This window comes from Sarcophilus harrisii, chromosome 3 (genome assembly GCF_902635505.1).
Source record: "Sarcophilus harrisii chromosome 3, mSarHar1.11, whole genome shotgun sequence".
NCBI classification, from domain to species: domain Eukaryota; kingdom Metazoa; phylum Chordata; class Mammalia; order Dasyuromorphia; family Dasyuridae; genus Sarcophilus; species Sarcophilus harrisii.
The window spans coordinates 432,164,264-432,188,569 of NC_045428.1; the positions used below are offsets into that span (position 1 = coordinate 432,164,264).

At 36.0% G+C, this 24,306-nt stretch overlaps 1 protein-coding gene across 6 annotated transcripts in view; it reads right to left on the reverse strand.

Annotated features, from left to right (window-relative positions):
• Positions 1 to 20,823, reverse strand: part of PDS5B (PDS5 cohesin associated factor B) — a 210,854-nt gene extending 190,031 nt beyond the window's left edge. For 5 of the 6 annotated variants that reach the window (XM_031960714.1, XM_031960713.1, XM_031960712.1 and 2 more), the window contains exon 1: positions 20,774 to 20,823. The gene's annotated coding sequence lies outside the window, so the exon portion shown is untranslated. The remainder of the gene's footprint in view (positions 1 to 20,773) is intronic. The other variant, XM_031960715.1, reaches the window with a different exon arrangement.
• Between the last annotated feature and the right edge of the window lie 3,483 nt (positions 20,824 to 24,306).

Below are 24,306 nucleotides of genomic sequence, written 5' to 3' on the forward strand. Positions count from 1 at the left end.
ACGTTTATAGTCTAGGGAAAAAGACAATATATATACATATATATAGAGAGAGTGGAAAGGGTGAGGGGGAAGGAAGGATGCTGGGTTACAAAAGGTTTTAAATGTGAAACAGAGAATTCTGTATTTGATCCTAGAGGACTAAGTAGCCAACAGAGTTGGAAGGATGGGGATGTAGACTGATATGTTAAGTTGAATAGAGGATGTACTGTTGTTGGAAGAGACTTGTGGCAGGCAGACTCATCATGGCTACTACAATGGTCCAGGTAGGTGATGAGGGGCCTACAAATGGGTGGTGACAGTATCAAAGGAAAGAAACTATGTATTGGAGAAATCTTATAAAGGTGAAATCTTAGCCTAGTGGCAAGAAATAAAATATAGGGCAGAGGAGAGGGAAGGAAGGAGCAGAGAGTAAGAGTAAGGAGATAAAGTATGACACCTAGGTTGCAAACCTGAGAGAATGGGAAGATGATGGTACCTTCAAAAGTAATAAGGAAGTTTGCAAGGGGAGAGAGTTTAGAAGGAAAGATGAGTTCCATTCTGGATTTTTTGAGGTTAAAAAGTCTATTGGACATCCAGTTTAAGATGCCAGAATGGAAGCCAGCAGAGAGATTAGGACAGGATAGTAAAATTGAAAAACATCAGCAAGGAAATGAAATTAACAAGTGAAGTTATAAAAGAGGAAGTAAAGAAGAGGATTCAGGACAGAGCCCTATGGGACACCTGGTTAGAAGGAATGATTTAGATCAGGATCCACCTAAGGCAACTAAGAAGGAGTAAGTAAGCAGGAGGAGAACCCAGAAACACAATGCTATTCCAAAAACCTAGGAGTGAAGACAGTGATCAGCTGTGTCAAATACTAGGTCAAAAAGAAGGATTGAGGAAAGGTCATTGATGTGACAAGAGATCATTGACAACTGGAGAGAGCAATTTCAGTGCGATAAAGAGGTCTGAAACAGGAGAATAAAGGATTAAGAAGTGAGTATATGACATGTCTTCTCTGAAAAGTAGTGATTTGTATTGTCACCAGAGCATAAAATGAGGATGGCATGGCAAAGATGAATTATAATAGTGAATTATCACATTTTAAGAGTGCTGGACCAAAGACAGGAGCTGCAATGTTGGACTGGAGGCAGAAAATAGAATTACAGCAACATGGCAGAAAGACAGAATCTGTGTGTGTATGTATGTATATATATCACACACACACATTGCCCATTTCTAAACCATACTACCATGCTGCCCAAACTCCTCATCCTCTCGTATTCCCATACCACCCAAATCTTAAATTCTTCCTTCTAGAACACCCTGGACTTTTACAACTTATCTTGCTGGAAACTCGACCTCTGTATAACTTTAGTCCTATTGTAACCCACACAGCTGGTGCTTATCCCCTAATGCTTTTTGTTCTTCTTCATGTATCTTCACCGCTTGAATTGCAATTTCCTTGAGGGCAGTAACCATATTGCTTTCTTGAATTTATATTCAAATGTTTAGCAAAAAAATTCATAGTAATCATTTAATAAGTGCTTTATTATTCATTCACATATTTCATTTGGTCCTCATTACAAGCCTCTAAGGTTAGGTAAAGTTCATTGTAATGAGGGGAAATATTTATGCTGATCAGTCACACCTGGCCTTTTACTCAGAAAATGTCATTGAATTTCTTCACTGACCCCATTTCATAAATGTCTAAGTCTCAGTCTAAGAATCAGCCATATCACACTGCTGACTTATACTGTGCATTTAAGTCCACAAAATCATTAGTTCTTTATTTGATGAATATTAAAGATTTTATGTATTTTACCTCTTTTTGTATATTGACTTTGTAAGTGGCTAAGTTTATAATGATTTTTTAAATAATAATTTTTTATTTTCAAAATACATACAAAGATAGTTTAACATTTACCCCTGAAAACCTTGTCTTCCAAATTTTTCTCCCTTCCTTTCCCCAACCTTCCTTCCTAGGCAGCAAGTAATCCAATACAGGTTAAACATGAGCAATTCTTCTAAACATATTTATTTATACATTTATCATGCTGCACAAGAAAAATCAGATCAAAAAGGGGAAAAAAAAAAGCAAACAACAACAACAACAAAAAAAAAAAAAGGTGAAGATACTATGTTGTGATCCATATTCAGTCCTCACAGCCTTCTTTCTATATGCAAATGGATCTCTCCATCATAAGTTTATTAGTATAATGATTTTTTTTTAAAGTAAAAGGTAACACCCCAGTTGTCCTTATCGAAATATACCATGCCATCAGGGAGGTAATGCAATGTATGAAATGCAAGTGAACTATCGGATCTAGATGAGGGAGGGCTGTGCAAGGACACCTGCCTCACTTTCCCCTCCAGAGCCATCTGGGTCCAGTGGCAAGATATAGATCAAAATGACTGGAGATAGCCCTGGATGAAATGAGCGACTTTGTCCTTTTTAAGCTAAGAGTTCCAACAGGTCTCAGTTTGATTGAAGCCAAACCCACAGTGATTAAGACTAGGTAGCAGTTGAGGAAGAGTCTCCTCTTTCCCCTAGTCCAAAAAAAATCTAGATAAATGAATAAATGAATGAATGAATCTGGCAGAAGAAAACCTTTAGGGTACGCAAAGCAGTTTTAAAAACTCACTTTAGTCCAAGGGCTTTAAAAATATATTCAAAGGGAGGAGTAGTCTAGGATGTTTTCCTCAATCATTAAGGATAGGGAAACACTGCATAAAAGATTTCTGATAAATATTTTGTGATATTTAATAAAAGATATAGCTCAAAACACCTTCAAAAGATATCAATATTCCAGTAAAAATTTTTGTGGTGGCAAGTAGGCGCCATTGGGAAAAGGAACGTGAAAATTCATTGCTTCAGTGAAATTGTACATAAGACAGTGGACAGTGTTTGAGAATCACTTTTCTAAACAAATAGCAGATAATTCACAAATTATTTAAAGCAGATAACAACTACTGAACATTTTACAGAGTTTTGATAACCTTGGAAGGTCATATCTGAGAAGAAATGTATACTTTTAACTTTCCAAATAACCCCTTTAAACAACAATTTCATGTATATTTTAACTTTCTTGAATCATATTCTTCCTAATTCCTTAATCAAATAAGCCTTTATTAAATGCCTACTCAGTGTCACAAATTATGAGGAACTAAAGATACAAGGAAAAAAAAATAAAAAACAATCCCTATCCTTGAGTATCATATTCTTTTGGGCAGCATAGAGTTGTTGTAGTAGCAGTAGCCATAGTAGTAATAGTAGCAGTAAAAGATAGAGCCACCCTAGAGGGCAGGAACCTCTGATCACAATGGCTGAAACAATAACACTTCAGACATTTTACTTCTCAGTGTTCTAGGGCAAAGCTTCTTAAACTGTGGGTCAAGAATCTTTATGGGATCATCTAACAATGTAAGGACCAAGAAATTATGATTTATTATCAGTTATATACCCCCTATACCATAGGTCACATAAAAGTTTCTCTAGAGAAAAGAGGTCGGAAGTGAAAAAAATTTTAGAAGCTCTGCTCTAGCAGACCACACATAGCAGAGAAGGCAATGCCCTACATTGGTATAATTTGTTTCCTATTCTGGGAGCATCATATAGCAGTGAAATCACAAGTCCAGCTTCTAGACCATGGGAATACCATGATTACACAATAGATAATGCAATGGAGAAGTGAACCCAAAAGTAAGGAGGACTTGAATTCAAATCCAGACTCAAGACAACTTCTAGCTGTGTGTCTGGCACATGGCCAACACTAACTATTAAATGTTTATTCCCTTTCCAGACTACTATGTTCACTATGCTAAGCATTTTCCAAATATTATCTCATTTGATTGTCACAACTACCCTGGGAGATAGAGGCCATTATTATCGTGTCCCCATTTTGTAACTGAAGAAATTGAGGCAGACAAGGTTAAGTGACTTATCCAGGAGTATGCAGCTAGAATCTAAAGCTGTATGTGAACTCGGGTCTTCCTGACACCAAGCCCAGAATTCTATGGGCTGTGCCACTTAGATTAGTCCCATTGCAGGGACTAGTAGTGAGGTATATATCATTGACTATATATTATACGTATTAGTGCCTTAAAATAATTAAGTTCAATTTCCTGATGCCCTCCAGCTATTCCACCCAGATGGGGTCAGGGCTGCTAAGCTCATTTGTATTTAGGGAGGAGCTCTAGCATAGCTCCCAACCTGAACACTGTCCTATATTTAATAATTTCTACTCTGAGATTTGAATTCCTATTTGTCTGAGTTGCTTTTAAATGTGGCTAAGAAGTTATTGTCCCAAGCCAAGTAACCTTTCTGCATAAAGAAATCTTCTTTTAACTGTTCAATAGCCAGTTCAATGAGTGCCTCATTTCATTCTAATATCAAATCAAAACAGCCTTCAGGCATAACCCCAACATAAAGTACTCAAGCACAGAAGGGATGGTTGCAATATTCTTTTCCCAATTGTTACATTTCAAGCGCAGTTCCTAATAAAGAACATTAACCTAAAACCACCAACTTTCTTCTGTGATATGCACAAGATATTAAATAATCCCTTTCAAGAAAGCCACTACAACTTTATATCTAGATTCTGTTCAATTCAGCATAATAACCATTCACATTAAGGTTTGCAGATTTTCTTTATCATCTACATTTTACAAATGAAGAAGAAACTCAAGTTCAAAGAGGATAAAAGTGAATTGTTTGTCACAAATAACCACAGACAGAGGAGGAACTCAAATAACTGGAGTACTCAACATTTTTTGTCATAGTCAATACACATTTATTTTCTTCTATATGCCAGGTATTGTGCAAACAAAGAAAATCAAAAAAGCTCATTAACTGGAGAGAAAAATGCAAATAATTATGTAAAAATATGACACAGTTTGTAAATAATCAACAGAGGGAGTGCACTAGAATTCCTATAACAAAGGGGCAGGGAATCTTTTTTTCTGCCATGGGCCATCTTTATAACATCATTTGCAGGCCATACAAAATTATCTATTTATAAACTCAAGCAGTGAGCAGTTGTTTGTTGTACCTAGCTTTCAGCTCATCATCACCTGCAGATGATTTAGCAAATGATTTCCCATGGGGAAGGCATCCCCACCTCCTGCCATAGAAGATGGGGTTTTACCTGACTCCTGGAGAAAGTCAAGAGGCAGGGGTGAGTAGCAGAGGGCATTTCCAGGAAAGGGAGTTGGGTAAGGGGGGCAAAAGAGAAATAATAATGTTTAGAGTATAAAGTCAGAATGTCTTACTGAGAAACAAGGAAGCCAATACCAGTAGATTTCAGAGTAAACAGCTGAATCTAAGGTATAAGAAAAATGGAAAGTTGGGAGTAAAGGGCATTTAGTTTAATGTTGGGATAAAAAGAAGCACACATTGAATAGATTATCAAACATTTAAAAGATCTACTTAGCCGAACACAGTCAAGTATATGTGCAACAAGACTACTGAAGGTTTTTGAACTACCTTGGATTTTATATCTGATCACAGCAGAGATAAAGATCCACTACAGTTTACTGAGTTGTGGGGTTAACAATCAGATTTGTACTTTTGGAAGATCAATTTGACAAATAAGTACCAGATGTTCTTCAAAGGGGAGACCTGTGGCAGGGAAAACAGCTAGCAGGCTATCGCAATAGTCTACATATATAATGATTGAGGTCTATACCAGGGTAGTAGCAGAGAAAAAGAGATATGTAGTAAGGAGGCAAAAATCTACTAACTTTGGCAATAGATTGCATATAGTGTGGAAGAGGGCGAGAATGAGTGAAGTGTGAACTTGGAGAATGATAGTACCCTCAAATAGCAGAAAGATAAATGATTTGGGGAATAATGAATTTAACTTTGAATTGGATGAGTTTAAGATACCTCCTGGAAATCTAGTTCATGGTATCAAAAAGCTAAAGACAGGAGACTGAAGGTCAGCAGGAGTTAGAGCTGAATCATCAGCACAGATATCTTTTAATCCAAGGGAAATGATGAGACTATCAAAAGAAATAATATAGTAGGAGAAAAGAAGATGGCTCAGGTCAATTTAGATCTCAAGGAAGATTCACCAAAGTCTGAGAGTGGTCAGATAAATAGGAGGAAAACCAGTGTAGGATAGTGTCTTTAAAATGTAGAGAATAGAGTATCAAAGAGACAAAGATGACTGACAGTATCAAAAGCTTCAGAAAAATCAAAAAGGATGAGGACTGAGAAAAGGTCATTAGATTTAGCAATTAACAAATCACTGCTAAGAAGTTTGAAGAAGAGTAGTTTAAGTTGAATTTTGGTGGAAGTCAAAACAGTGGAGATTTAACAAAGCAGGAAAACAGAGGTTCCTACAAATAGGAGCTTAGCTCGAAAGAAGCCCAGGCAAAAAAGGCAGAAAAGAAAATGAGATGATAGTTAGCAGGATCAAATGATGTTTTTTTTGAGGAAGAGCAAGACAAAGATTTTTTACAGAAGAGGAACACATGGACATGTTTATAAACGTAAGGAAGTAGGGAGAGGATGAATATAAATGAGAGTTGGGAGACAATCTCTTGAAAAAGGCAGGACAAAAAATAATTATCTACATGTACAACAGGTATCAGGATTAGCCTTGGCAAGGCAAAGGGCCACCTCTTTTTGGGATGAAGGAGGAAATGATGACAAGGTATTTAGGTAATCTGAGATATAAACTATCAGTTTATAGAAGCAGGAAAGCCAAAGAAGATGGAACTTTCTCAAGTAATAACGAACAACAGAACTGAGGAAAAGTAAAAAACTATTTCCCTGGTTGTAGACTAGAGAAACTTCTTTTCTGGGACCCCACCCAAAGAGCAGAAAGAGAATAACCTGACAAATTCTAAGTTGTAATAATTCTAATACTTTAATTCTGAATTCTAAGCTCTTTCCAATGCATCTCTATTGCCTCCCATAAATGGGAAAGAAGCTTTTAGAGATAAGATAAAGGCTAGTCCTAAGCAAAATTTATTCTTCTATGTCCACCTCTCCTACCTCTTACCTTGCCCCTCTCACCAGCATTTCTTCATGGTATTTTACACAGGGTATCCCAAAAATCCTTCATGTTGTTTTAAATCTTTAAAACTTAAAATTATACTAAGACTTCTGGGACGATATGTATTCCCAAAACTTCATACCATAATAACCAACTAGTCTAAGACATCTTTGTCCCTCTAGTTTTCCTTTGTAGCACATACCCAAAGCTCCCAAAATGCTCGCTCCTCCAATTTACCAATACTCTGATAGCACAGTGGCTGGCACACAGTAAGTGTGTAATAAAAGCTTTATTGTTCATCATTCATACTTCTAGTTAGGCATTAGGAAAACAAACCAATAAAAATAATTCCTACTAAGTTACTGACAACTCCCTACAACCTTTCTGGGATATTAGCTCAAAGAAATCTTTTAATTTGTAAAATTTAATTCAGAGTGGCAAAGAAATTTAACTTCTATCACCACTACTCTGCCTACTTCCTTACATAAGGATACTCCTGGGGGAAAAAAAAAAAATCAGACCAACATGTCCAACCCTGAGCATCTAAAACCAACTGACAAAGTGAATCCTCCTTAAAATTAGCCTAATTAGTCACCTGAAGTTCATATTTCTTTCTTTTTTCAAGGAGGGAAGGAGAGAAGAGGGCAATCAGGTTTTGTCCAGGTTCACACAATAAGTATCTGTGATTGCATTTGAACTCAAGACCTCCAGACTCCAGGGCAAGTAGATGTCCCTGAAGTTCACATTTCCAATGAAAAGTACATATCAATTTATAATATTCACAAATGAGATTTTTGGCTTCTACAAAGCATTTTTGCATCATTCAGGTGTATGATTTTACCTGTAGTTCAACAGATTTGTTGCAATCTTCAAATATGGCTTTATATGGCTTTAGTTAGAATATTTTTTAACTTAACATTATACAAAAATAGTTTTCCCATCTCCACACAGATGTGATATAGGTTCTAACTTCCTCACTTTCCTTAGTAAATTTGAGTTACTGTCCTTCTAGTTATCCTTCTGGTTATTAAAAATATATACAAGAAAAGAGGTACATGTTTAACATATATTGAACTGCTTGCTGTCTAGGGGAAATGGGTGGGGAAGAGGAGGAGAAAGATCTGGAGTGTGGAGTTTTGCAAAGGTGAATGTTGCTATCTTTGCATGTGTTTTGAAAATAAATAGCTATTATTTAAATACCCCACACTCACATATGTACACATAATGTAACAGATCTGCAGTGTAACATACAATACATCATAAAGGGAAATGACTAGTTTATTTGGGATTGTTTGTGTGTAAAATTCAGAGTAAAAATAATTTAAGTATCTCTAGTGTCCTTTAATAAGTAGAATCTGGCTTTTTTTTTTTTTTTAAGATAATGAAGCTCTCCTAACAATATATTCCACAAAGCAAGTTTATGTGACTTTAATGAAAAAAGATTGTATTATAAAACAAGAGAAGCAGAACATATACACCTATGAGCAGGTGATGTGTTCTTAATCAAATAAGAAATGGGGCAATTACAAAAGATAAAACAGATAATTATAATTACATGAAACTAAAAAGCTTCTCCACAAATGCACACATAAGAAGAAAAAATAATAAAATGGGGGGGGGGGGAACATTATTTAAAATTTTCCTGATAAAGGTTTGGAATCAAAGATAACAACAAATGCATATACATACATACATACATATATATATACACACATATATATATACAGATATATATATACACACACACACATATGTATATAATAAGCAGGGGTAGGTAATACATACTTATATAGACATATACATATAAGTATATATGTATATAAATATAAAAGTATATTTATACACATATACATGTGAACAGTTCTCAAAAGAACTACGATCAACAACATTAGAGAAATGCCAATCAAAACAATGCTGAGGTTTTATCCCACACCCTTTAAAAGTTGGCAAAAATGACAAAAGACAGAATAGTCTTACTGGAGGAATTGTGGAAAAATAAGTGCATTAGTACATTGCTTCTGGAACTCTAAATCAGTACAGCTTTTTGGGGAAGCAATTTGGAATTATGCAAACGGGGCTATTAAAATGTCCATACCCTTTGATCTGGAGATTCCACTGCCATGTTTATACCCACCAAGAAACCACTGATGAGAGGAAAATTGCCATATATGCTAAAATATTTAGAGCACTTTTTTTTAATAGCAAAAAATTGGAAACAAAGTAGATGTTCATCAATTAGGGAATAGCAAAACAAAGTATGGTACCTAACAATAATGAATTATTTTTGTGCTGGATGAAAAGAGAAATGCATGTAAAGAATTACATGAACTAGAATAAAGCTAAAAAAAAAAGCCCCATTATACACAAACAAAAACAATATATTACAAAAATATAAATGGAAAGAAGCACTAAAAAAAGTATCCAAAGGCAATGTTGCAAAAAAGTATACGAACAAGTCCGGCTCAAAAGAAGAGAAGAAAGAATATACTCCTACTCCATTGGAAATATGGGATGTCCATCTAAATATTTGCACATTTTTGTGATACATTGATAAGCTAAGCTGGTATGGGATGGCTGTGAAGGGGAGTGATACTGGAAGAAATTATGGTGACAAAGAAAAAAACAAAATCTTACTTAAAACAATAAGAAAAATAAAATAAGCTATCTTTTCCAACAAAAGTATTGAAATAAGAATAACCAAAGACTTAATGGGATTATAAATATGTTCTGGACTTTAATCCTGTTTTTATAAACATCAATGTTAAAGTTGTGATGAACAAAACCTAGAAACCAAACAATAAATACTCCTAGACTCAGCCAAATAAATGTTATCTCTATTTTAACTGAAGTCAAGTGATTTCCCCAATATCATACTGCAAAGTAGAAGTGGAAAAACTAAAAAAAATTCTTGCTTTGTTTAGTGATATTCTTTTTACTATACAATTCTACACTGCATAGAGTCTAAAAGCCAAATAAGAATTAAAGGTTTTTATTATTTTATTATTCTTTTCCTAATTAACTCTCCCATTTGTTACAGCTCTTTTCTCCTTTCCTCAATCCTCTTATATCACCCTTACCCCTTTTAATAGTTGTATGGCTCCCATTCAGCTGATAATGAGCTGGGGAAAAAATACATCCAACATAAACAACTCCTTCTCCCCTTCATTACATCTCAAAACACCTTACCTCCAATTCTCTCCTTCACTACAAAGTGATTAGGAGTTAGTTGGTTGGTGAGTTGGTTGTTGTCCTTCATTCTCAAAGGGGACTAAAATGACATCATTATATTAGAGTCAAGTTAGTATGTCCAACTGGGGCTGATTAGATCAAAATGAGCTTAGAATGCTCTACCACACACACAAATAATCATTTGGGTTGAATTCTCTAACTTTGTACATCTCGTGTTTCTTCTGAGCTAATTCAATTCTGCTTTACTCCTCCAGCACACCAGCTTCTCTGATGAGAGCATGCCAGGCTGGGCAGTCCTGTGCCAGTGTCTCTCCCATCTCATAAAATCAATTCTAAAGTTCTTAATACTTATTATATTAATAATTATTCTTGTATTGCTTTTTCTGACCACTTTGTAAGCACTTACCCTGTGTGAGTTCTCCATAAAATCTTTTAGTCAAGCATACATTTGGCATTTGAACTAGCATTTGATTAGCCCAAAAGAATTAAGCTCTGTAGTAGAGTTTGAATGCTTGGAAGTTTAGTTTGAGAAAGAATCTCAGGGTCTGGTGGTATCTTATCCTGCCCAAGTGATCTTCAGAATCTTCTTACAATTCAAATGGAAGCGATTCAGTTTCCTGGCATGGCACTATTATACTGTCCAAGTTTCACAATGAGGTCAGCAAAATGGCTCTATAGACCTTCAGTTTGATAGTAAGTCTAATACCTCTCCTCTCCCACACTTTGCGCTTCAGAGCCTTACAAACAATAAACTACCCCTGGCTCCCTATGTATCTACCTCATTATCAATATACGTACATCCCTAGAAAGTATACTGCCAAGGTAATGAACTTATCCACAGAATTCAAAACTTCTCCATTTGCTACAACAGATGGTTCCATATATGAATGGTATGATGCTGGCTTGATGGCTGTGTTTTCTTGTTCTGATTCCATTTCTACTCCACAAGCAGAGTTCCCCCGCAATTACCTCGCCTGTCTCAATAATATCCAATCTTCTATTCACTTGTTCTTTCCCTACAATCCACAAACATGTCTTTAGTCTCCCCATCCTTTAAAATAAATTTTAAAACTCTAAAAACAATACCTCACCCTTTCCATTTCCTCTCCTCTGTCATTAGCTAAACTACTAGAAATACTTGTCAATATTCACTGCCTCCACTTGCTTTCTCAATCATTTCTCAACAATCCCTTATAATCTGACTTTTCCAAGTTATCCATGATCTCTTAAACGACATGCAATGGCCTTTTTCTCAGTACTCATCCTTTTTTGGCTTCTTTATAACACTTGATACTGTTGACTACCCTTTCTTCTTCCTGGATATTTCCTATGTGGGTTTAAACTTTGTTCCCTCTTGGTTGTTTTCTTATTGCAATAACCCAAACAAGAGTATGTTTGTAAGAGGAGAGAAAGGGACCTAACACAAGAAATGTGGAAGGATGGATGACAATAATTGACAGCAAATCATATATGGAGATGAGTGAGACAGAGAGTGATAAAGAGATTAACAGTAACATGTAAAATTCGGGAGCAAGAGGTTTGAGATGCCTAAAGAAAATACACTTTCAGAGAGATGCCACAGGAGTGTAAAGTGTTAAGATTGGAGTTGAATATTTAACATGTATGGAACTACCTGCCATCTAGGGAAGGAGGTGGAGGAAAGGAGAGGAAAAGTTGAAAGAAAAGTTTTTGCAAGGTTCAATGTTGAAAAATTACCCATGCATACGTTTTGGGTATAAAAAACTATTAAAAAAAAAAAAAAAAAAAGACTGGAGTTGAGGAGAGGCTTGATACATAGATATGAGAACTATCCGCAAAGAGGCATAACTCAACCCATGGGAGTCTGTCAGCCATAAACACTAATTAAGTGCCTACTATGTGTCAAGCACTGCTAAGATCACCAAATAAATTACTTTTTTTTTTTAGAGCCAAAAGAGAAAGGGCTTAAAGACCTTAGAGGATTTAGTGGGAACAAGGACTGAAGAACAAGAAAAGGAATCTGAAGTGGTTGCATAAGTAGGAAAACCAGGGAAAAAACAGTAACACAAAAACCTAGAGGATAAAGCATCTCAAAAAAGAAAGTGATCACAATGACAAATGTGGCAGAGTAGTGAGAATATTGCCAATAAATATGGTGATTAAGAGATTATTGGTAACTTTGGAAAGAGCATTTTCAGTTGAATAATTAGAAGACAGATTCTAGAGTTTAGAAGAGAGAAGGGAATGAAATGGAGATATTGATTATAACTTTCTTAAGTAGTTTAGCCACAGATAGAGGAGAAATACAAGATATGATATGAGAACAAGTGGGGATGGTCAGATTAAGAATTTTTTTAAGGAGGGGGAAACAATGATGTTTGGGGGCAACAAGGAAAGAACCAATAGACAGAAAAATATGAAAATAAGATATAGCAAGAATTAGATAATGGTAGAGGCAATTTGGTGGAGAAAATTAGTAGGGATAAGATGGAGGATAGGACTGTATATGCCATTTAGGAAATCATTAATAAAAGGTTTGCCTTTGCAAGAAGGGAAGTTCATCATCAAAGACCCCAATTAAAAAAAAAAAAAAAAAAGGAAATCAAATGCTTAACTGGACATTTCCCACTAGATGTTCATAGGTATGTCAAATATAGTTTCTTAAACTGAACTTATTATCCTCTCCCCAAAAAAAACCATTTATCTTCCTACCTTCTTTATTTTTATAAAAGGTACCACCACACAATCATTTACCTGGATGTACAAACTTGAATCATCTTCATCTCCTCACTCTCTCTGCTCTGGCTACCACATATATAATTAGTTGTCAAATTTTGTGATATTACTTAATTATACCTCCTTCAAATACTATTGTCTGTCCCCTGTTCAAATTCACTTTGTACAGCTTTTAGCATTTACTTTCATGCACATATATATACTCTTTTCCCATACAATGCAAGTTTATTGAAGGCAAATGCTGTTTAGTTTTCATTCTTGTATTCTCATTATCTAGGAGATATTAATACTTAACTGTTTGATCAGTATGAATTATGAACCATGCTTGGCCAATTCATATTGGACTTACTAGGAAGCTATATACTCAGGATGGGTCAAAAGTTCTCTGGGATTCACAAATAACTATAATTACACTCTGCTTTTAAATTTAGAACAATAGGCTATATGTAACCCAACAGTTCACATGAATTTGTGTAGCCATTACAACTTGCACACTACTTTAGATATTTTCACACCTATAATATTTTTTCTCACACTAGAATCAAAGGTTGTAGTAGCAGCATAGATATAGCAATGTCAGCTTATATTTATATAAAAACTTTACAGTTTACAAAACACTTTTCCCAGAACTACTCTGTAAGAGAGTCTGTACAACATTTATTATCCTTTACAGCTCAGGAATCTAAGAGACTCAGACTTGTCAAAGGTCACATAGGGAGGATCCAGCTATACTAACTCCATGATGGGGTTCTTCCCACTACACTATGGGCATTCTCAGCAAGTAAAATCATTATCAACATCTTCCTAGATGTTAAAACATCTATTTCTTTCCTCAAACAACCCCACCTCAGCCATTCCCAGAAACAATTCCTTCTCTCCCTTTTTCTAGGTATTACTTTAGCTAATATGTGGGGGGATTTTTTGGGCAAGTCAACTAGTCAAGATATAATTTTGATTACTACTTAAATGTCTAAATATTACTAGCAGTCACTACCGATTCAGAGAGGATGTTCCTTTCACTTCTCCCACTGTATTTAAAGAATAAATGCATGGGGAAAGGAAAAAAAGTTATGAGAATCTCACTCTGTTTTGTACCTTGCCTTTGTCTCGGATCTATAGCTGAAATATTCCTTACCAGAAAAAGCACAATCTGCTATGGGCTATATAGGAAGGACACATGGGTCATGCCAATTGTTGCCTAATGCATCCATCTCCACTATTTATTCATCAAGATAAAACTGCTACTAATAATGGTACACTTCACCAACAGCCAAAGATAAATATCATCACTGAAAAATAGCATCCTGAATTTCAAGCTACAGTTATCCACCATCTCTATTCAAGTTCCTGGAAGTTCGATAGTGTTCTCAAGTCTAAATGAAGTGTGCATAGAACAAAGATCAATAAAACGTAGCATTCCTTCATTTACCTTAGTTAAACAGAGTTACAAAGTAGAACTGAAAGGGACCTTATAAAAACAAGGCCATCTCCCTTATTTTACAAATGATGAAACAGAGCCCTAGAAAGGTTAAAAGGCTTGCCCTGGGTTAAATATGTAATACGTATCTGAGATGAAATTTGAACCCAGGTCTTTCTGAGTCCAACACTCTAATATACTACAAATAGCTGCCTTTCTTTTTTTTAGAGAAATAGCAATGCTATTCAGAAAGTCTGAATGTAACCTTAAGTACAAATGTAAATATCTGTAACAACTTGTCAACAATATTGAATTCTACATGTTAATATTCGAAATCCTGTATCATCGTGATTTCAGTGTCACAGAAATTGAGTTCAAAATTCTTTCAACATAATCATCTTCTTACCTTTATTGTCCAAAAAATAGTAACAGAAATGAACTAATTTGTTAAATCACTCATTAGTTTAACAAATAAAGTTCACAAAGGTAATTTTATTCAGTTTTAGAGGAGAGGCAATCAAGTGACTTGCCTAAGATCACAGAACTAGTGTCTGATCTTGGATTTGAATTCAAATCCTTCTGACTCCAAAGCTGGTAGTACTCTAAGTAACTAGTGCTTCGTGGTTATCCCACAAAAGTAGTTTTAAAAAAGCTAAACGAGTCATAAATGCTTTTAAGGGATTACAACCATCCTACAATATGTGAAATGCTATTATTTGGTAAATGTATCAATATGACAAAGATCTGCGCTTTCCTTGGTGTAGAAACTCTAACAAGCAGAGAGCAACTGTCTGTCTTGGTAATAAGTAAGTTAACTCTTGGGAGGGGGTTATCAGTGATCAAAGAGGAAAAGTGTCTTGACCTTTACGGTCAAGCAGCAATGGTTAGAGATGGTACCTTTTTTGAAATCCTACTTTCCCTGTTTATAAAGTCCAATATTCTACCCACTACCTCAACTGACTTGATATTTTTAAAAGAAACACAGAATTTACAAAGTTATCAAGTCACATGAAAAAATTCTCTAAACTGTTACTGATTAGAGAAATACAAATTAAAATTCTGAGAAACCACCTCATACTTATCAGATTGGCTAACATGACAGAAATGTAAAATGACAAATATTGGAGGGAATGTGAAAGAATTGAGACACTAATGCACTAATGGTAGAGTTATAAACTAGTCCAACCATACTGGATTACAATTTGGAACTAGGCCCAAAGGGCTATAAAAATGTGCATATCTTTCAACCCAATGGTACTACTAGGTCTGTACCCAATGAGATCAAAAAAAAAAAAAAAAGAAACAGGACTTAAATGTACAAAGATAAAGCAGCTCTTTTTGTAAACCAAGAGGATGTCCATCAACTGGGAAATGGATTAATACTAAATGTTGGTATATAACTGTGATGGAATACTATTGTGCCATAATAAATAAGAAGCAAGATAGTTTCAGTATAGTTTCAGAAAAATCTGGGAAGACTTTTATGAACTCATCCAAAGTGAAGTAACCAAAAACAGAACACTGTACACTGTTACAGCAATAGTGTGAGGATTATCAATAGTGAAAGGCTTGGCTACTGTGATCAAGACAATGATCCAAGACAATTCCAAAGGACCCGTGATTAAAAAAAAAAAAAAAAAAGTTATTTATATCTAGAGAGAACAGATCTTCCTGACTTCTGGCAAAGACCTCTATCCATAAACTTACTATCATTATATACGAAATGTTGAAAAGTTAAGTATTTAATAAAAGTATCAACTTTCAGTGAACAAATTATGCAAACTAGCTTTACATGATTTAATCTAAAGTCAGTCCTAGAAACAAGAAAAAGGTATTTTTTGTTTCCTCCTGGTACCAAAACCACAAATTTTTCTTTCTTCTCCCTACTTGACACCAAGTTAGAATTTGGAGTGCTGGGCTACTCTCTAAGCTGTCCAATCTTATTTTCATTCTTTTAAGGACAGAGGACAACCACCACCACCACCACTACTGAGAAAAACTCAATGGAATCCCAGGATTAATACTGCCCTGGCTTTCAGAGAATCTGTCAAAATATCCAGACCAGTGACACCTGGCCTAAAGAAGACACTGGGCACCTGACTTCACTTGGGTCGCCCGATTTAAAGTTCTGCTTCCCTTTCTACTTTTCCTCTCACCCCTTCCACATTATTCTAAAAATGCTTGGTTTGATTTGTAAGTGTAATATTAGTCATTTATTAAGTACCACAATTGTTGCTTATCATCAAACATGTCAAATAAATATTTAAGTTAAACATCATTATAATGCTAAATTTTGCTGATATATCCTCAGTCTTCAGTTTGTTGGTCACACAATATGATCAATTATTGACAACGAAATTAAAGAAAACGTTACTCTCAAAATAGAACTAATTCTTAATTTAAATTGCTAAGGAGACAAAAATATAGTACTACCTTGAAAAAGACTGCCTATATTTTAAGCAAAGAATTGGGCCTTAACACTCCTCCAAAATAAGATATATTACAAATGATTTGATAGCTTCAAATAGAAAATTCAAAGATAAATCCACTCCCAGTGTCTATAGGTGTATATGTGTATATACACTTATATAATTTTTTTAACTGCCCTATAATAAGAAGAAAGTCAAAACACAAACTTTTCTAAATATCTAAAATCCTGTAATGGATATTGACTCTGGGGTAGACTGAAAATTAAGGGAGAAAAAGATACAAATTTGAATTTTTAAAATGACACTACATTTCCCAAATTATAAGTTTCACAAATAAAAACTAATATTATATATTGAGAAGATTTATATTATGAAAAAACAAGCAGCTTCATACAAAAACAAAAAAACATCTTCAGAAGCAGGTAACTAGACACAACCTCCATAGAAACTGTCAAAGCTAGATTAAGCAAAAGAACATCTGGTAGTTTACTTTGAAATGCTGCTTCTTGGCTGATTTTGTGGCCTGGGAAAGAAATAATTTACTGCCATACAAAGAACCCTATGTTCAGGCTCTGGCTCACTCCCCCACACAAACTAAGTATTAAATGAAAAGTACCCCTTGAACCAGGAGTCAAGACCTTACTTCCGGTCTAGGTTCCATCATCATATATCTGGTATTTTGACCCGAGGCCTCAGTTTCCTCATTTTCAAAACTAAAGAAATTGGATGTGCTTCAGCTCTAATTTCCCTTCTAGTTCTAAAATTTATACTCCAATAAAACTATATCTTATTTATCAGTATTCATACAAACTAACATTTGCTTACTTTCTAAAAAGAGGAATTTTTTTTATTGTCTTCTTGATACTATTTCCACACTTCAGATAATAACTCCTCCCCAAAATCACAACTCAAAAAGTTCTAAGGACTCTGAATCACATGAAAGCAGTGAACAATTCTGTTTTCTCCCAATGTTTTGGACATAAATTCTATCACATTACAATTCTCAAGAGAATAATTTGAGAAAGGTATCATTCCCTTCTCAGATATAACAAACTGCCCGATAATTCCCCAGTCTGAAAGTACTTATTATTTTAAATCAATTTTACAAAATAACCTCAAAACACACAAGGAAGCTTTTCCCTCACCAAGAGTCAACTCATGGTAACAAGTCATTTTAAACAAGCAATCTTGATCACATGACTTTATTACAGCAAGCACCAGTATAATCCACACCAAAATGTCCTCTACTTATAAGAAAATGAGAAAAAGAAAAGAGGGTTATTTAAAAAAAAAAATTGGAGGAAGAATCTGAATACTAGAATTAAAATGCTGAGGAGACAGCCACAATGGAGAAAGAAATAAATGCTGAAAAAAAAAAAAAAAAAAAAGAAAATATTTGGGTTTTTTTTAAGAACATAAAATTCAGATACCCAAAGAGAAATGGAACAGCACAACAAAAATTATAAAAGTAAAAAAAAAATAAAAATAAAAAGCTTAAATGTAACATGTTATTTCTGCAGACATAAAAAGCATTTCTGAAAGGAAATATAGGTTCCTATAAACACACATACACACACATAATTAAATGTTCAAATGACCATATGATTTAACTCATTTTTTAATGAACTTATGTTTCTAAGATGTTTTCATTACACATGTATGGTTCCTTAGAAAAAATTAAATTTTGAAATAAAAAAGCCAAACTATTACAATTTAAACTTTTAAATTACTTATCTGCTTATTCTTCACAAGCAATTAAATTCTGTGCTGACATAGAAAATAAGAGTGCACATGCTAACACACTAAAAACACACATTTTAGGGATTGAACTTGCCCCAGAACAACTCATACTTGTGGGAGGGTTTATTGTCTTTAATTATGTCGATCCAATATAAAATGTGTACTCCAGGGTGCCAAGACCAAAATGTATTCATTCAAACCTTAATTCTGATTTATGTTTCATCTTATTTTCACTTTCCTATTAGATAGATTAACTGATTTAGAAGATAAGACAAACCATTCAATTCTTATACCTACTTCTACATCTGTTAAAGGAACAGTGCTGATTAGATTGCCATTCAAAATGTAAATGCTAAGATTTAAAATTTATAATCTGCCTCTTCTAATAAAATACAAACAGATTTTTAAGTGTTAGCATTATTTGAGAAGAGAATATAGGATCTCAAACAACAAAAATATCCTTAACTATAAAAAGACACACTACTATATGAAATATACTGCGTATTATTTCATAAACATTACAGCAAAACAGACCACAGCAGTCCACTAGATACCTGGTTTAGAAGATGGACAATCCATTCAACTCTCACACTTACTTCTAGATTTAGTAAAACAGCATGCTGATTAGATTGTCATTCAAAATATATATGGTAAGATTTTAAAATTACAGCTGCCTCCTCTAATAAAATACAAATAGATTTTTAAGTGTTAAGCTTTAATTGAGAAGAGGATATATCCTTAAATGTAAAAAGACACTCCAGAGACTTCAGCATGTACTTCATGAAAACTATAGCAAACCAGACCCCAACAGCCCACATAATAAAAGGGTAGAAATAAATAAAATGAACTGATAAACTAAAGGCACTTTCAGAGGGCTGTCTTCACTTCAAAATATGTTTTCTAGTATTAACTACTGCTTAACAGTTCAGAATACTATGCTCCAGTGCTGGGGATACATATATCCCTTTTTGATTCAAACCTGCACTGAACTCACGATACTCATTAACTAGTGTAGTGCAGTGCGATGCAGGCTTATACCTCATGGTTCAAATTCATACGCTTAAATTATTACGTGTAACATATGTTCTGGGGAAATAAAATACAAAAAGCACGCCCCACAGCCAGAAACTTTTTTTAAAGTATCCACAAGGGAGACAAAAACTAGCCATCAAGATCCACAAGAACATGTGAATATTCTGCAGTTCCATAACAATTTTCATTCCGGTTCCAACTGAGAGGATCAGATCGAACACAACTGTCACCAGGGCGCAGTAATTTAAAGCAAGTCCTCGTCCTTCTCCATGAGATTCTAGGGTTCCCTGGCCCACCGCCTCCACCGGCGGCCGGTGAGATTTACCTCAGGCGACTGACAAGTTACAGTATAAGAACGACCGACAGATTGTATCCTCCTCTCACTCGGAGCAGAGGCTGAGACAGCGTGTGCGCAAAGGGGAAACCCCGGGCTCGCGGGGCGCAGGGGGCGGCTGCGGGGTGCCGGCAGCCCTGAGTCAGGGCAAACAGGCAGAGGGAAGCGGGGGGGCCCCGGAGAGGGGCCCGGCGGGGAGGCTTCAGCCCCCCGGCTTTCACAGCGCTGCCTTTCTCCTCCCCTTCCCAACCCACTCCACCCCTGGAAAGGGAAAAAACCCGCCAGAGGATTCAACAGGAGAACCGCGCCGCCCGCCTGCGGTCCGCGAAACAGCCCGAGCCCGAGCCCGAGCCCGAGCCCAGGCCGGCGGCGGCGGCGGCCGCCACCGGGGAGCGGGGGGAGGGGAGCAGCGGGAAGGGGAGCCCAGGAAACCGGGGGCTGTTCCTTCCCCGGCCCCCGCGGCCAAGGTCGCCCGCCTCCCCCGGGCTGCCCGGAGCCCGGGCCCCGCGGCCGCCCCGCCCGGAGGAAGGCGGCAAGTTTAATTTCTTAGAAGCCGCGGATAAAGCCAGCGGCGCGCGCACGCGTGTGTGTTGTGTGTGCGCGCGCGCGCGTGTATGTGTATGTGTGTGTGTGTGTGTGCGCAGGGGGGGGTGGGAGGGGGTCGCAGGAGGTCCTGGCCCCCGCCCCCTCCCCCCGCCCGAGGCCGGAGACACCTCCCGGCCAAGGGGCGGCTAAGCCCTCGAGGCGAGCCGAGCCGAGTCGGAGACAGGACGGCCGCGGCTTCTGCAGGGCGGGCGGGCGGGCGGGCGGTGCTTCAGCCCCCGCCAAAGACACACACGCGCACCCTTACCCACACGCTACCGACCGCGGGGAAATGGAGCGCCGGGGCCAGCAAGAAGAAACCTTTTCTTCCATTAATTGAATTGTTTCCTACCTCCGGCTGCCGGACTCGCTGCTCCTCGCACTCCGTTGCTCTCCGGGATCCGCCGCCGCCGCCGCCGCCGCCGCCGCCGCCGCATCCAATCGCCTCCTCCTCCCCCTCCCCTCCCCTTCCGCAGCTCACCCGGCCGTTCCTCCTCCTCTCCGCTTCAAAATGGCGCCAAGCGTTCTCCGGCGGCTGCTCCAATCGAACTGCCGCGGAGAGCACCCAGGGGCAGGCGGAGCGCGGCGCGGGGGCGCAGCGCCCCCTGCCGACCGGCCCGCCGTCCTGAAACCAGCGGACCAGCTAGACTGGGTGTCGGTCAACCGGCCAACCCGCCTCCCCAGCGAACCGCGTCCTCGCGCGCCAGGGCGCGCGCGCTCGTGCTCAGAGCACGCACCCTCCCACACTGGCAGCTGTCAATCACCCCGCGGCTTCAGTTTCTTTTGCGTCTCTCGGGAAAAGCACTGAAGAGAAGCCGACCTCTGCGTTTCACGTGCTGGAGATAACAAATTGGGATGCATTTTGTTCCAGAAAGAGAGATGGGGCTAGATGACATAGTACGCTTTCTTTGCACTTAGGTGGGAACTTTGGCCCAATCAGAAGGAACTGCCTTACGGGATCCACTGTTCTGTGCTGTGCGTTTTGGCTTTTCTCTCTCTCTCTCCTTCTTTTTGGTTATTTTTTGTTTTACATTTAGTCATCAACAAACACATTCTAGTATTCAAAAAAAAGCTGTCCTCTTACTTCCCCCCTTTGTATGTCGTCTTCCCCTTTGGACTGTGAGCTCCCGGAGGGCAGGGACGCTAGTAATGGAATGTCCAATGGGTAGCACAGTGCCTGGCGCGTAATGGGTGGGTAATAAATGCTAACTGCATGAAACTCTGAAGTTCTGCTACGGGCCTATTGGTATAAATAGCTAGCAAGATTGTTATAGAACTGCTATTTCTCCTTCTGCATTTTTGTTTTCTCTGCGTTTCTATAGTATTCATTGCCCCTAAAAATTTCTCTGCCTTTTTACAAAAGTAAATCCTACTAGTTTTTTTTCAATTCTAGTGATGACGAATGCCATGTGGCCATATATATATATATATATATATATAAAAGTATCATCACAATGCATCCTCTTCATAGAGGTATATTATATGTATATGTATACCTCTATATATACCATCTATATACCATATATATATACATCTATATATACCATATATATATATATATATACACCTCTATATATACCATATATATACATCTATATATACCATATATATATATATATGCCTCTATATCTACCATATATTTGTACCTCTATATATGCCATCTATATATACCATATATATATATATATATATACATATATATACCATATATATATATATATATACCACACATATATATATATATATATATATATATATATATACACACCTCTATATATGCCATATATATACCTCTATATATACTATATATATATATGCCTCTATCTACCATATATTTGTACCTCTATATATGCCATCTATATATACCATATATATACACACCTCTATATATACCATATATATACATCTATATATGCACTAGTATAGTATATCACTCATCATTTATAGTACATATATACATCTATATATATCATATATATATATATATATATATGCCTCTATATCTACCATATATTTGTATCTCTATATATGCCATCTATATATACCATGTATATACATCTATATATACCATTTATATGTATATATATACATCTCTATATATACCATATATATATATCATATATATGCCTCTATATCTACCATATATTTGTATCTCTATATATGCCATCTATATATACCATGTATATACATCTATATATACCATTTATATGTATATATATACATCTCTATATATGCCATATATATATATCATATATATGTGCCTCTATATCTACCATATATTTGTATCTCTATATATGCCATCTATATATACCATGTATATACATCTATATATACCATTTATATGTATATATATACATCTCTATATATACCATATATATATATCATATATATATGCCTCTATATCTACCATATATTTGTATCTCTATATATGCCATCTATATATACCATGTATATACATCTATATATACCATTTATATGTATATATATACACCTCTATATATAGCATATATATACATCTATATATACCATATATACACACCTCTATATATGCCATATATACACATCTATATATACCATGTATATATATATATGTACACCTCTATATATACAATATATATACATCTATATATATCATATATATATATGCCTCTATATCTACCATATATTTGTAGCTCTATATATGCCATCTATATATACCATATATATATACACACCTCTATATATAGCATATATATACCATATATATATGTACACCTCTATATATACCATATATATATGCATCTATATATACCATATATATATATATATATACCTCTATATCTACCATATATTTATACCTCTATATATACCTCTATATATGCCATCTATATATACCATCTATATACCATATATATACATCTATATATACCATATATATATATATATATATCATCTATATACCATATATATACAACTATATATACTATATATATATATATATATATATGATATATATATATTATAGATATATATATCTAACATATATATATCTATAACATATATATATATATACACCTCTATGAAGAGGATGCATTGTGATGATACTTTTTTTAGAAATTATTTTTCAATAGATAGAAATAGTACTGGTTTTAGGAGATGAATTCTCAACACAAAAATCTGACTTCAAGAGGCCACTAGGTGGTGCAGTGTAATCAGTGCTGGATTTTGAATTAGGAAAAGGAAATCCGCGTTTAAATATTACTTCAGATTCTTAACCTTTCTATGCCCCAGTTTCCTTATGTGTAAAACGGAATTAAAAACAGTATCTCACATACTCTACAGGGTTGTATTTAAGTATGTATTAATTAATTAATGTATGAGTATTTAAAAGAAATAAAGCATTTTGCATCCTTTTAAAAACTATATGAATACTATTATCATCTTTGTTATTATTTGAGAAGCACTCCTGATTTCTAGATAGTGAGTGGCTGTTGCTCCCAGGTCCTCCCAGTCTTCCAGGCTTTTCTTGATAAGGTTGGGACGATTTCTCACTTTTATCATATCTTATCTCCACTAGAAACTAAGAACGGCAAGAATGTGTCCAGTCTCTGGCCTTACCAAAAGCTATTTGTGAGAGTACTCACACAGCCATCTGCATCTGAATCTTCAGTTACCATTGCCAACATCCCAAAATTGATGAGATTTTTTTTTTCCTGTATAAATGTACTTTTAAAATAGTTTTATTCCCAGAATAAAGGTATCACCAGTATCTACCACAATTCTAGATATAAAACTGGCATTTATATATTGCTTATAGAATCTAATAAGAAAAGGCAAATTGCAGTGAGTCTGACAAGTTTATGTTACCATATTTTACAGGCTATACCATCACTTAATAAGGTTATA